General features: G+C 41.7%; 1 long non-coding RNA gene across 1 annotated transcript in view; it reads left to right on the top strand.

Annotated features, from left to right (window-relative positions):
- The first annotated feature begins 1,562 nt into the window (after window positions 1-1,562).
- Window positions 1,563-11,347, top strand: part of LOC138164888 (uncharacterized) — a 28,065-nt gene continuing 18,280 nt past the window's right edge. Inside the window, exon 1 of the long non-coding RNA XR_011169211.1 lies at window positions 1,563-1,950. This is a non-coding gene — a long non-coding RNA (uncharacterized lncRNA). The remainder of the gene's footprint in view (window positions 1,951-11,347) is intronic.

Raw genomic sequence — 11,347 nt, 5'->3', positions numbered from 1 at the left:
TGTATGAAAGAGTCAGAGATGAATGGTTTTGGTGAACTAGAAATGACAAGATTAGCCAGCTGATTGGATTGTGAGGTGAGGGATATGGAGAAGCTAAGGATGAGAACTTGGGAGACTAGAGGGATGATGAGGCATTTCACTGAAGTAGGGAAATTTGGAACTGAGGTGGATTTGGGGAGGGAAGGAAGATGATGAGTTCTCTTTTAGACATGCTGAGTTTGAAATTTCTAGTGGAATAATCATTTTGAAATATCCAAGAGGCAGTTTGTGATACATGACTGGAACACAGAGAAAAAATTGGAGTTAGGTGTATTATCTGCATAGAGAGAATAATTGTTCTAATGAGAGTTGCTAAATTCATCAAGGGAGAGATTATAGAGTAAAATGAGAGAGAGCCAACAGAGTCCTGGAGGACACCCAAAGTAAGGAGGTATGATATGGATTGTGAACCAGAAAAGGAGATTGAAAAGTTGCAGTCAGATGGGTAGAGGGAGCACCTAGACAGAGGGGTGTCATGGAAAGAGACAGAGACAGACAGACAGACAGACACACATACTAACCAGGAGGAGAGAAGGTGGTCAATTTTACCAAATGCTGCAGAGATCAAGATCTGATGCTCCTGTGACAACCACAGTTTTTCCAGAGTCCCAGTCAGATCGGGAATAAAGTTTTGCTTTTATTGTGTCAATGCATAACTCACCACTCCTGCCTCCCTGCAGTGGTCTAGGTTGGCATTTAGATGCTCAGCAAGCCATTAGCTGGATCAGACTCTCCTGTGCTTGAGAGACCCATCAACCAGGGTATACAGTGCAGTGAAGAGATGCAAATTATCCAGTGAATTAAGTGAGGAAACATCCCCAAGATGGATAATTGGAAGTCCCCTAATAACATATGTAAATTACTTAGCATAGTGCCTGGCATCAAATAAGAACTTAATAAGTACTTGCCTGCCTGCCTTCCTTTTCCCCTCCTTCTTTCTCTCTTTTTTCCTTTCCTTCCTTCCCTCCCTCCTTCCCTCCTTCCTTTTCCTTCTTTACTTCCTTCCCTCACTCCTCCTTCCCTCTTTCTTTTCCTTCTACTACTATTATTATTAGTGTTATCGCTACCACTGTATTTACTCACTTATTGTTATTTTAAATGTTATCCTTGTTACTATTATTGTTACTACTACTTTACTCCAGAATTTTCCCATATCGATTTGGAACACAGGGGCAGAAGGAGAGTAGGACCCCCCCCCCCCCCCGGGGAAAAAGGGTTGGCCCCCTAACCCACCAGCAACCCCCCCCCCCCACCTTTGTATCTTCTGAGGTAGGACTCTGTCTAGATTTCTCTCCCCCTTAACCGCGGCAGAGGTGGGCACAGTGACCTGCTCCTCCCATCCCTCCTCATTTCTTCCTCACCCTGCTCCTGGGTTTCTCTATTTGTGCCTCAATACTAGGGCACCTCTCCAAGTGACACGCCCAGCAGGGCCACTCGCAAACTGTGCCTCCCGACTCCGTTGCCCAGCCCCCGACGTTTGGGGAGCTTCTCCAGTTCCCCAAGTCTCTAGCGGCCACAGCTGGAGCCGAGCTGCTCTCAGATTTCAGCCCCTGGCCAGTCAGACAAGTAGAGGCTGGGAAGGGGCTGGCACCGGCCTCCAAGGAGCGGAACGATTTTTTTTTTTTCAGCAGTCCCTTCCCTTCACTCCCCTTCTGCAATCGCCTCCTCTCCGGAGCGTTCCTGTCCCCTCCTCTCCTCTGGCCTCCCTACCAGTCCCTTCCCCTCCCCTCTGGAGAGCTCCCGCTGCACCTTGCCAGGGAGTTTGGCCGGCGAGTGTTCACTCAGTCAAGGATGCTCCCAGCCTGACGCGGCCAAGAGTTCCAGGCTCTGCGCGCTCTCCCAGGGACACTTCTGCCGCTGAGGTGGCTTTGCTCTTGACCTGACTGGACGCTGGGCTCTCCTGGATCCCAGGTAAGATCCTTCTCCTTTTCTCCTCTATTGTGCAACTCTCAATTTCCGGGGGTAGGGGGTAGGGTCATGCTGGAGTGCTGATTAAGGAGGGCAGGTGTCTGTGTGTGTGTGTGTGCGCGCGCGCGCGCGCGAGTGTGAATGTGTATCTATCTACTCCCCTGCAGCTCGTGAATGTTGTGGTTGTACGTTTTGTACGTGTGTAGATGTTTATGTTTGGTGTCTAGCACGTGAATTGTGTGAATGTGTAGTTTGTGCATGTTTAGTGTGTGGTGAGTATATATTGTGTGTGTATGTGCCTACGTGTATTTGTGTGTGTGTGTGTGTGTGTGTGTGTGTGTGTGCCTGAATGTGTGTCCTGGGCAGTCACCTGAGTTCTCAGTTTTTCTCCTTTGTGACCCTAATTTGGAGTCTATTGTTTTGAGAGGACTGAGGGGAAACTTTTAATGACAGAAAACATCTGGAAATATCCTCCTGGGCCTGGAGCTCCAGCTGCAGTGGTGAGGACTTCCCTTAGAGTGCCCAAACTCTCACTGCAATCAAAGTTTAGGGTGGGACCTGATGAACTCCTGCCTACAGACCTCCAAAGAGACAGGTTTGAATAAGAAGTTTGTAGTGTTGGGGAAGCACCCAAGTCAAAGTCACCCCAAGGTACAGAGCAAGGTGACTTAGGATTCCACTGAAGGGTTTCCTAACTTATTTCCCAGATTGTTGAATTCTCTCTCTCTCTCTGAATAGATATAAATGTGTTTGTTTGTGTGTGTGTGTGTGTGTTTGTGTATACATACACATGTATGTATTAAAAAAGGCCACCTTGGACTTGGGGATTCTATTAAATTCAACAAACTTTCTAGAAGCACCTATATGCAATAGGCATAAATCCAAAGGGATGTAAAGACAAAATGGGAAAAACAACAAAAAAAAACCTTACATTCAATTGTCTAAGATTTAAAAAGGGAACATATTGTTTGGCTTACTAAGAGCTTCACTAATTCCTTAAAACACAACAAAACTCACAATGCTTCCACTCCTCTCCCTCTCCTCTTACCCCAACAAAAAGCAAAGCAAGGGTGCGTTTCTTGAGGAAAAACAGAAAAAGGAGAAAATTGTTTTTTATCCCAAAGATGATACAATTATTTAATTGTGGTTTGCCTCACTGTCTGTGTACCTGCTTCTTGCATTATTTTTTTCCTTTAGAAATGTTGGGGAAAAGCATGGCCATCTTGAGCTTGCAAGGAATGTTGTTTGAATGGTTTCAAAAGCGGTCAGTATTACCTGCTTGGGACCTTCTTTCTAATTTTCCTCTTACTGCTAACATACTCATTGGATTAGATGAACTCCAAGAACTCTTTCAGCTCCAAAACTCAGAGAGTCTGTGTATTTATTGGAAACATATGATTGTGTTCTTGAAACACTTAAAAAGCCCACCAATGATGGCTTTGGCAGCTCTCCGTTCAATCATCAATTATAAGCTGGAAGAGATCACTGAGGGCAACTCCCTCATTATGGAGATGAAGAAACTTAAGCACAGAGTTAGTGGCTTGCCCCGGATCACACAGCTAATAAGTATCTGAGGAGGAATTGGAACTCAGATCTTTCCTAATCCAAGTTCAGTACTCTGTGCTATGCCATGCTGTCTCAGGATTTTCCGAGAAATGATAGGAAAGGAAAATATTTATTAATTGAGGTGAAAGAGCATGGCAAGTTAGAAGGAACTTTAGAAATCATGTTCATTTTTACAAATGAGGAAATGGAAGCCCAAGGTAGATAAATGCAAGGAAGTAGGTATGTTTAACCTGAAGAAGAAATTTGGATGGGGGCATGATGGCTCTATTGTCACTGTTTGGTCAGTTTCCTGTTATTTTCAATTCTTCATGATCCCATTTGGGGTTTTCTTGGGATAGATAACTGGAATGTTTGCCATTTCCTGCTCCATCTCCTTTTACAGATTAGGAAACTGAGGCAAACAGGGTTAACTGAGTTGCTCAAGTTTACACATGCTAGTAAGTGTCTGATGCTGAATTTGAACTCAGGACTTCCTAGCTCATATGAAAAGGGGATTAAATGGTTTCTCCTTGACCCAGAAGTTAGATTTAGGAAGGATGAGTGGAAATTACAAAACTGCAAAGTTAGGACAGATGTATAAGTCAACACTTCCCAGCACTGAGAGCTGTCCCAAGGAACATATGGGTGGAGGGCCTTGATCAAAGTCTAGATGGCTGTTTATTGCTCTGTTCTGCAGGAAGTTCTTGGGGAGGTTTACCCTGCACTGTTTGGGTCCCTTGGTTCCAACACTGAGATTCTGTGATTGGCTAGAGAGGTTTCTATGAGGCAACAAGGTAAGAGCTAAGAGTTGAGCTAAGAGTGAGTCCCCTCACTCCACAGCCAAGGGCCTTTGCAGACAGCCTGCTGCATCCGAGTGTCCTATTCCATGTCCATGCTCTCTTTCCTGAAGTGCCTAAGTCTTTTCTTTGGGAAGGATATAGAAGTGTGGGGGGGAGGAAGTACTTCTAATTTTGGGAGGGTTTTTTTTTTGAGACTGGGCAATTCAAACAGTGCACCATGTTATTGCTACTCTTGCTGCTTCAGTGGTTTTCAAAGTTAACGGCTACTTGGTTTAAGGTCTAGTCTACTCCTTTAGGAGGTGAGCAAGGGGACAGGGGAAGCCTTCCTTAAAACTGCAACTCACCATGTTCTACTGATCTGTCAGAGTACCTGGACCATGGTCCACGGGATGTACAATTTGATTTTACAATTTGCATTTCCCTCTAAACTTTAAGAATAAATACCTTCCAGTTGCTGAAGTAAAAAATGTTCCCATGTGAGCAGATATATTGTGATTTTGCAGCTGGAATGATGCAGCTGGAATGCAGTACCTTTTCTCATTTACTATGGCAAAAGAGCTTGTTTTAGAGGAAAAGAAAGTTGACATTTCCAAGTCACTGTTGTACTTGAATTGTCTTTGTTACTTTTTAATATAAAGTTGTGTGTTGAATGCTAAGTAAGCAGTTTCAGACCATGTCAAAGCTGCCTGAAATTAAGTCCATTGGCAGAGAGCTGCGTATTTAGTTGTCCTGGAAATAATCCCAGAAAACAACAGAGGTTAACCAAATAGATAAACCAGAAATTGGAAGTTGGCCTGATTCTCCCTCCTTCCCCAAATATAGCATGTCCAACCCACAAACTACCTCCCTCTGGCTCTCAAAAAAACAAACAAACAAAAAAACCCACAACAAAATGCCAAACAACTAACCAATTGTTTAAAGGATTGAATTTGTGTTAACTCTTGTTTTCTCTTTGTATTTGAATTTGAAAATCATTATGATTTTGTATTTATCAATAGAATGTAATAATTTTATTAACTCACTTTTGTGGCTACTAATTTTTTTTCCTTTACCTCTAATAGTAAATTTTCTTTCTTTCTTTCCTTCTCTTTCTTTCTTTCTTTCTTTCTTTCTTTCTTTCTTTCTTTCTTTCTTTCTTTCTTTCTTTCTTTCTTTCTTTCTTTCTTTCTCTCTTTCTTTCTTTCTTTCTTTCTTTCTTTCTTTCTTTCTTTCTTTCTTTCTTTCTTTCTGCCTTTTGGAGGGCAATTGGGGTTAAGTAACTTGCCCCAGGTTACATGGCTAGGTGTGTGTGTGTGTGTGTGTGTGTGTGTGTGTGTGTGTGTGTGTGTGTGTTTGTTAAGTGTCTGAGGCCAGATCCGAACCCAGGTCCTCCTGACTCCAGGGCCAGTGCTTTACTCACTGCGCCACCTATCCACTCCTCTAATAGTAGTTTCAAAGTTATTTAAAATGAATTTAATAGGCATCATCTATGCCTATGAGTTTGGAATTAAGAAAGTCAATTGATAGTTATCTTAGGTCTCTGGAGAGGAAATATTTTGCCCTAGCCCCCTATTCTGCGCACTGCACCCCATCTTGTGGGCTTGTGAATAGTGAGAACACAGTAGGGTGATCTTCTTTAAACAATCTTTTCCTATGCATAGTTTTTCAGCTGGTTTCAAGACAGTGAGAGTAATCTTTGAGAAGGGGGAAACAATCTTTTAAATTATTAATTTGATTATTAATAATCTTAAAAAGTATTGTTCACTTAAATTTTCAAAATATACTTTTATCAAGTAACTTTCATCTTGGTCTATGAAGTCCTTTTAGCCCTTTTCTTCTTTTTGAGTCCCCAGCATTTGGCACGGTGCCTGTCACACAGAAGATGTTTAATAAATGTTTATTGCTTGATTGCCAGGTTCTGGCCATACAAAGAGAAGGAAAAAGACTATGCCTTAGTCTTAGGAAACTTATATTCCACTGAAGAAGCTTACATTTTTTTCTTAACCTAATTTTGCTTGGTACCTTTCATTTTTTTATTTCAAACTAGGTTTTAAAAACTTTTCATTGGTTCACTGGTTCTTTGACTCCTGAGTCAGTACTCTTTTTCCTGGGCCATGCGAACTCCCCATGGTGATACTTCCAGTAAATGTCAGAGACAAGATTTGAATAGAGTATAGTTAAAAATGGCTCTCATACTAGTTTACTTTTCAGTACACTGTCCTCTCAATAGGTCAGGGATACTAAGCTAAGGATTTTCATTCCACAATATTATGGCCAAAAGGATTGTCCCCCATGTCTGTAATTCTTTCCATCTATCAGCTTCTCTGGCTTTCTGTGAGTCTCTTAAAATTTCATCTTCTGAAAAAAGTCTTTCTTAGCCTCCCTTAAAGTCACAAATCTTAAAGTGATATGTAAATGCTAACAATTAGTGCTGCCTTTCCTCTGAGACCACCCCTAATTTATCTTGGCAATAGCTCATTTGTACATAGCTGCTTGCCTCTTGTCTCCCACATTAGATTGTAAGCTCCTTGAGGACACAGACAATATTTGTCCTTTGTATCCCCAGTACTTCATCCATGGATTAGCACATAGTAGGCACTTAATAAATGTTTGTTGACATGCAGTCATAGCAGGACCTCAGCTCCATTTTTTCCTTTAAAGAAATAGGAATAGAGCACCAGCCCTGAAATAAGGAGGACCTGAGTTCAAATCTGACCTCAGACCCTTGACATATGTACTAGCCATGTGACTTTGGGCAAGTCACTTAACCCCAATTGCCCTCCAAAAAAGATTATATATGTATATATATGTATATGTATATATGTATATATATGTATATACCTGTAGCTGGGAACCAAAATGCCAAAACTTGCAGAAGGTTCTTTAAGCAGAATGACTGTCTTATCTTTCTCAAGGATAATCAGGAGCAGAGATTTCTGTTTTTTTAATTCTGAATTCTGAAAAATCTATCTTTTTTTCAATTGATGGTTAAACTTAGTTTGGCAAGATAGGAGCAAACTAATTCCCTTTACTTTTCACAGTATCACATTCCAGTCTCCTCTTTCACTGTATGTAATAGAAGGATAGTCTTGCTCAATTGAGACTATTGCGAGGAAGGAAAGGAGTAATTGATATACAAATTCACCAAATAAAATAAACTTAAAATGGGAAATAAAATCCATATAGATTAAAAGACAAAGCAAATTTATCAGTGTTTAAACACCATAAGGAGAAAAGGGAGTTAATGCCCTTTGCGTGTCTTATTTTGTCAGAGCACCATTCAAAGGACAAAGTTAAAACCTTTATAGGTGAAATCCATGAAAGGTAATCAAATAAAAGTACCCTATCCAATGAAGGAGTTAGGAGGAAAAATAATTAAAGCACTATGTCTTGGAATTGGGTGCCAAAGACAAAGGTTATTCAGACAAGGAAGTGTATAGGTGAGGAAAATATAAGAGTGGAATTCTGAACCACAATTATATTTGGGCTAGACAAAGGAAGAGACAAGGATATCTGAGATGTTTTAATTTGTCTGACAGTCGTTAAGGCAATATTGATGGGCAAAAGTCAAGAAGAGGAATAGGGAAATGTCCTAGAGGAGTAAATAAGTACAAGCAGGGAAAGAAATGAATGGGATTATGGATCTGAAGCAAGAGACTCCTTGGAGGTCATCTGGTCTAAATTTCTCATTTTTTAGAGATAAGGAGCCATGAATCACAGCACCAAAAGGACTTGCTAACAGTCGAATAGTGATGAAGAGGTGCTAAAACCTGTATCTCAACATTGGTCCTCTTCCCAGATAGGCCATTCATTCCCCTACACCTAGCTGCCGCTTTTGCATATTAGTATTTCTAGAAATTGGATGTCATAGATTAAAGTGTTTCATTGAAAAGACGTCATTCTATCTGTTGCCACAGAATGATACATTCTCAGAAGCAAAAGGGAACTTGGATTCCATCCCACACTAACTCATACCTGAACAAGAATCCTGTTATATATAATTAAGCAGTGGAACTCATAGTCTCTGCATGGCTCTTATGAGAGTGAGCCCTCTTCCTCACGAGGCAATATATTGTACTTTTAAATAGTTTTGATTCCTAGAAAATGTTTTCTTTTATCAGTCCCAAATATGTTATGGAAGTTCATGGAATTGTAGGTCTGGAACTAAGGGGTTTCAGAGGCCATCTAATCTACTCCACTAGTTTTACAAGTGAAGAAACTGAGGCTCAGAGAGAAATGACTTGCCAAAGGTCACACAACTGGCAAATGGAAGAGTTGTTTTATTAAGAATTAGTTCATAATTCTTGAAGTTGGGAATGGTCTTCGAAGTTTCTCATAGCTAGCTAGTGTTTATATAGCATTTTGAGGTTATCAGAGCTCTTTATGTATGTCTGTAGCTCACATACATATAGGCCTTCAGGGTTTACAAAGTACTGTCTTCCCCCTGTGATCCTCACTTTACAAATGAGAAGACTGGGGGCCGGAGAGGTCAGGTGACTTGCTGAAGCTTACCCAATCAGCAAGTGTAGGGATCTGATAAGATGCCATTCAGTGAGGTTAATTGTCAAGTCTTCCTCTTAGGTTCAGAATGATCCAACCTCACAAGTCCAAGATGGGGGAGCCCTGGTTACAGAGCATGTGATCTCCAAGCAATCTGGGGGTTTTAGGATGCTGCAAGATCAGCTTAGTTGTGTGTTGGCTGTGTGTTAGGGAAACTAGAAAAGTGAATGTGGCCTTGGGCTTCACTGAGAAGGGCAGAGCCACCAGAAATCAGGAGATGGATCCTCTCTCCATGCTCTGCCTGGTCAGAGCTTCAGCATATACAAGAGATGCAGCACATCTAAAGGGTGGTATTACGTTTTCAGTGTGGCAGTTTAATGACAGGATTGTTAAGTGGGAGAGCGAAGGTAACCAAGATGGTGAATGTCTTCAGTACACACCAAAGCTTGGTTGGGGCTAAGTGGGAACATTCAGTTAGGAGAGAAGAAGACTCAGGTAGGGCCCGAGAGCTGTCTCTTTTTACTGAAGGGCTGTCACTTGGAAGAAGTATTAGACATGTTGTGTTTAGCCACAGAAGGCTGAAACTGTGGCAAAGGATAGAAGTTACAAAAAGGCAAACTGAGGCTCATTGTTGGGGAAAGCTTCCTATTAGAGTTTTCCCAGTGTTGAATGAGTTGCCTCAAAAGGTTGTGAGATTCTGTCATCAGAGATCTGCGGGTAAAAGCCTGATGACAACTTGTAAGGTTAGCTAGGTCGTTTCCAGGTAGAGGTTAGACTCAGCCACTGATCTCCCTTCCAAAGCTGAGGTCCTGACTCCCTGAGCCCAGGGCCTTGGGCTCCCAAGCCCAATCCTTTCCTCTTATTCCATACAGTTTTCTTATGTTTTACACAATGGCCTCTTTGCCTTTAGGTATAGAGTTGTAGAATTCCCAGTGAAAGATAACCTCTCAATTTTGTTGTTATTGTTGTTGCTGCTGCTGTATTTTTCTTTCTGCATTAATGCTATCATAATATGCTTTGAAAATGTGAACTCATGTTTAGGAACAGCTGTTACCAAATGTTTGTGAGTATATGTGTGTGTGTGTGTGTGTGTGAGTGTGTGTGTGGTCAGGATGGCAATCGTTGTTCCCAGAATTATATTCTCATTTCATATCATCTAGCAGCTGTTATTTGGTGACTAAGCCCAAGCAAACCAAGAATCTTTAAAATGCACTGATTGAGCAATTAGATTTCCGCGAGCAATAGGAAGAATTTCTGGGCTGTGTTGGACAGTTTTTAGCAAATGAAATGGACAATAGAAGGAGGAATCGTCTCCCTTCAGATGTCAGCACTGTAACTGAATTAGTCAGGCCAGGGAACAATGTAGACCTAGCACTGGAAGGGAGTACCCGATGTGAACTCATCCAGCCCTTTACTTTCTAGCTTAGGGAAGTGAAGTCTGAGGAGGAAGTCCAGGGCCCAAGGTCACACAGGCTGCACGCTTCAGAGACAGGACTGGAGTCCATGACTTCTTATGCGCAGGATTCTTTCCACTCCACTATGCAGTTCTATTTCATTGTGTTCCCAAAGAGAGCTCTATAAGGTGTTAATGTTCCTATTTTACAGATTAGGAGACTGAGTCAGAGAGAGCTGGAGTCACTTACTCAGGATCACACAGAAAGTAAGCGTCAGAGCTGGGATTCAAACCCAGATCTAACTGATTCTAAATCCATGCTCTGTCCATGTCCCGCTGCCCCACCCCCACCAAGTGTCTCTCAAACACTCCCTATTCAGATAAAGGCACCTGAGCTCTGAAATGGCATCTGGAACCCCAGGGCTCAGAGGTGATACAATTACACCTCTCTCAAATGATTGTTATAAGGATCAATTGAGATCATATTTGTAAAGTGCTTAGCATGGTTCCTGACAGATAGCAGATGCTTAATAATTACATTTCTCTAATAAAACAGAATATAATGCATTTCTTCATGAAAACATTTCTGCAATTTCCTTCCCTTCTGCTCCCCCGGAATTGTGGAGCATTTGAAAAGGAGTAGCACGAAATAAGGCTAGATGGGTCAGATGGAGTTATTGTGTGAAGGGCCTTGAAGGCCAGGAACAGGATTTTTTCTTTTTTCAGCAGGTGCTAGGGGGAGGCACTGAAGGTTTTGGGGTCGGAGGAAAGACCTGATACGCTGAGAGGGAGTATATACAAGGTGATATAGAGGGAGCCCACTCCAATGGCTCCTAGAGGTGCAGTAGATAGGACACTTGGTCTAAAGTCAGGAAGACCTGAGTTCAAATTTGACCTCAGACATGAACTAGCCTAAATGTCCCTGGGTAAGTCACAGGGTTGCCTCAATTTCCTCATTTATAAAATGAGCATAATAATAGCACCTGTCTCCTAGGGTTGTTGTGAGGGTCAAATAAGCTCATGTTTATAAATAATTTAGCCTAGTGCCTACTAATTAGTAGGTGCTTAATTAAAGCTCATTTCCTTCCTTCTAGTGGTCAGGAATAATAAGCCATCTAGTTTATATCCTCATCTAGGTGAAAAAGCGAAACTATGATCTGTTAGAAACAACAGAAGCTCTGGT

This window comes from Petaurus breviceps, unplaced genomic scaffold, assembly GCF_028583685.1.
Source record: "Petaurus breviceps papuanus isolate PSGF00001 unplaced genomic scaffold, PetGlider_PUasm1.0 207, whole genome shotgun sequence".
In the NCBI taxonomy this organism is placed as follows: Eukaryota; Metazoa; Chordata; class Mammalia; order Diprotodontia; family Petauridae; genus Petaurus; species Petaurus breviceps.
Note: the sequence above shows the minus strand (reverse complement) of the source record. Positions and strands in the feature narration are given on the sequence as shown.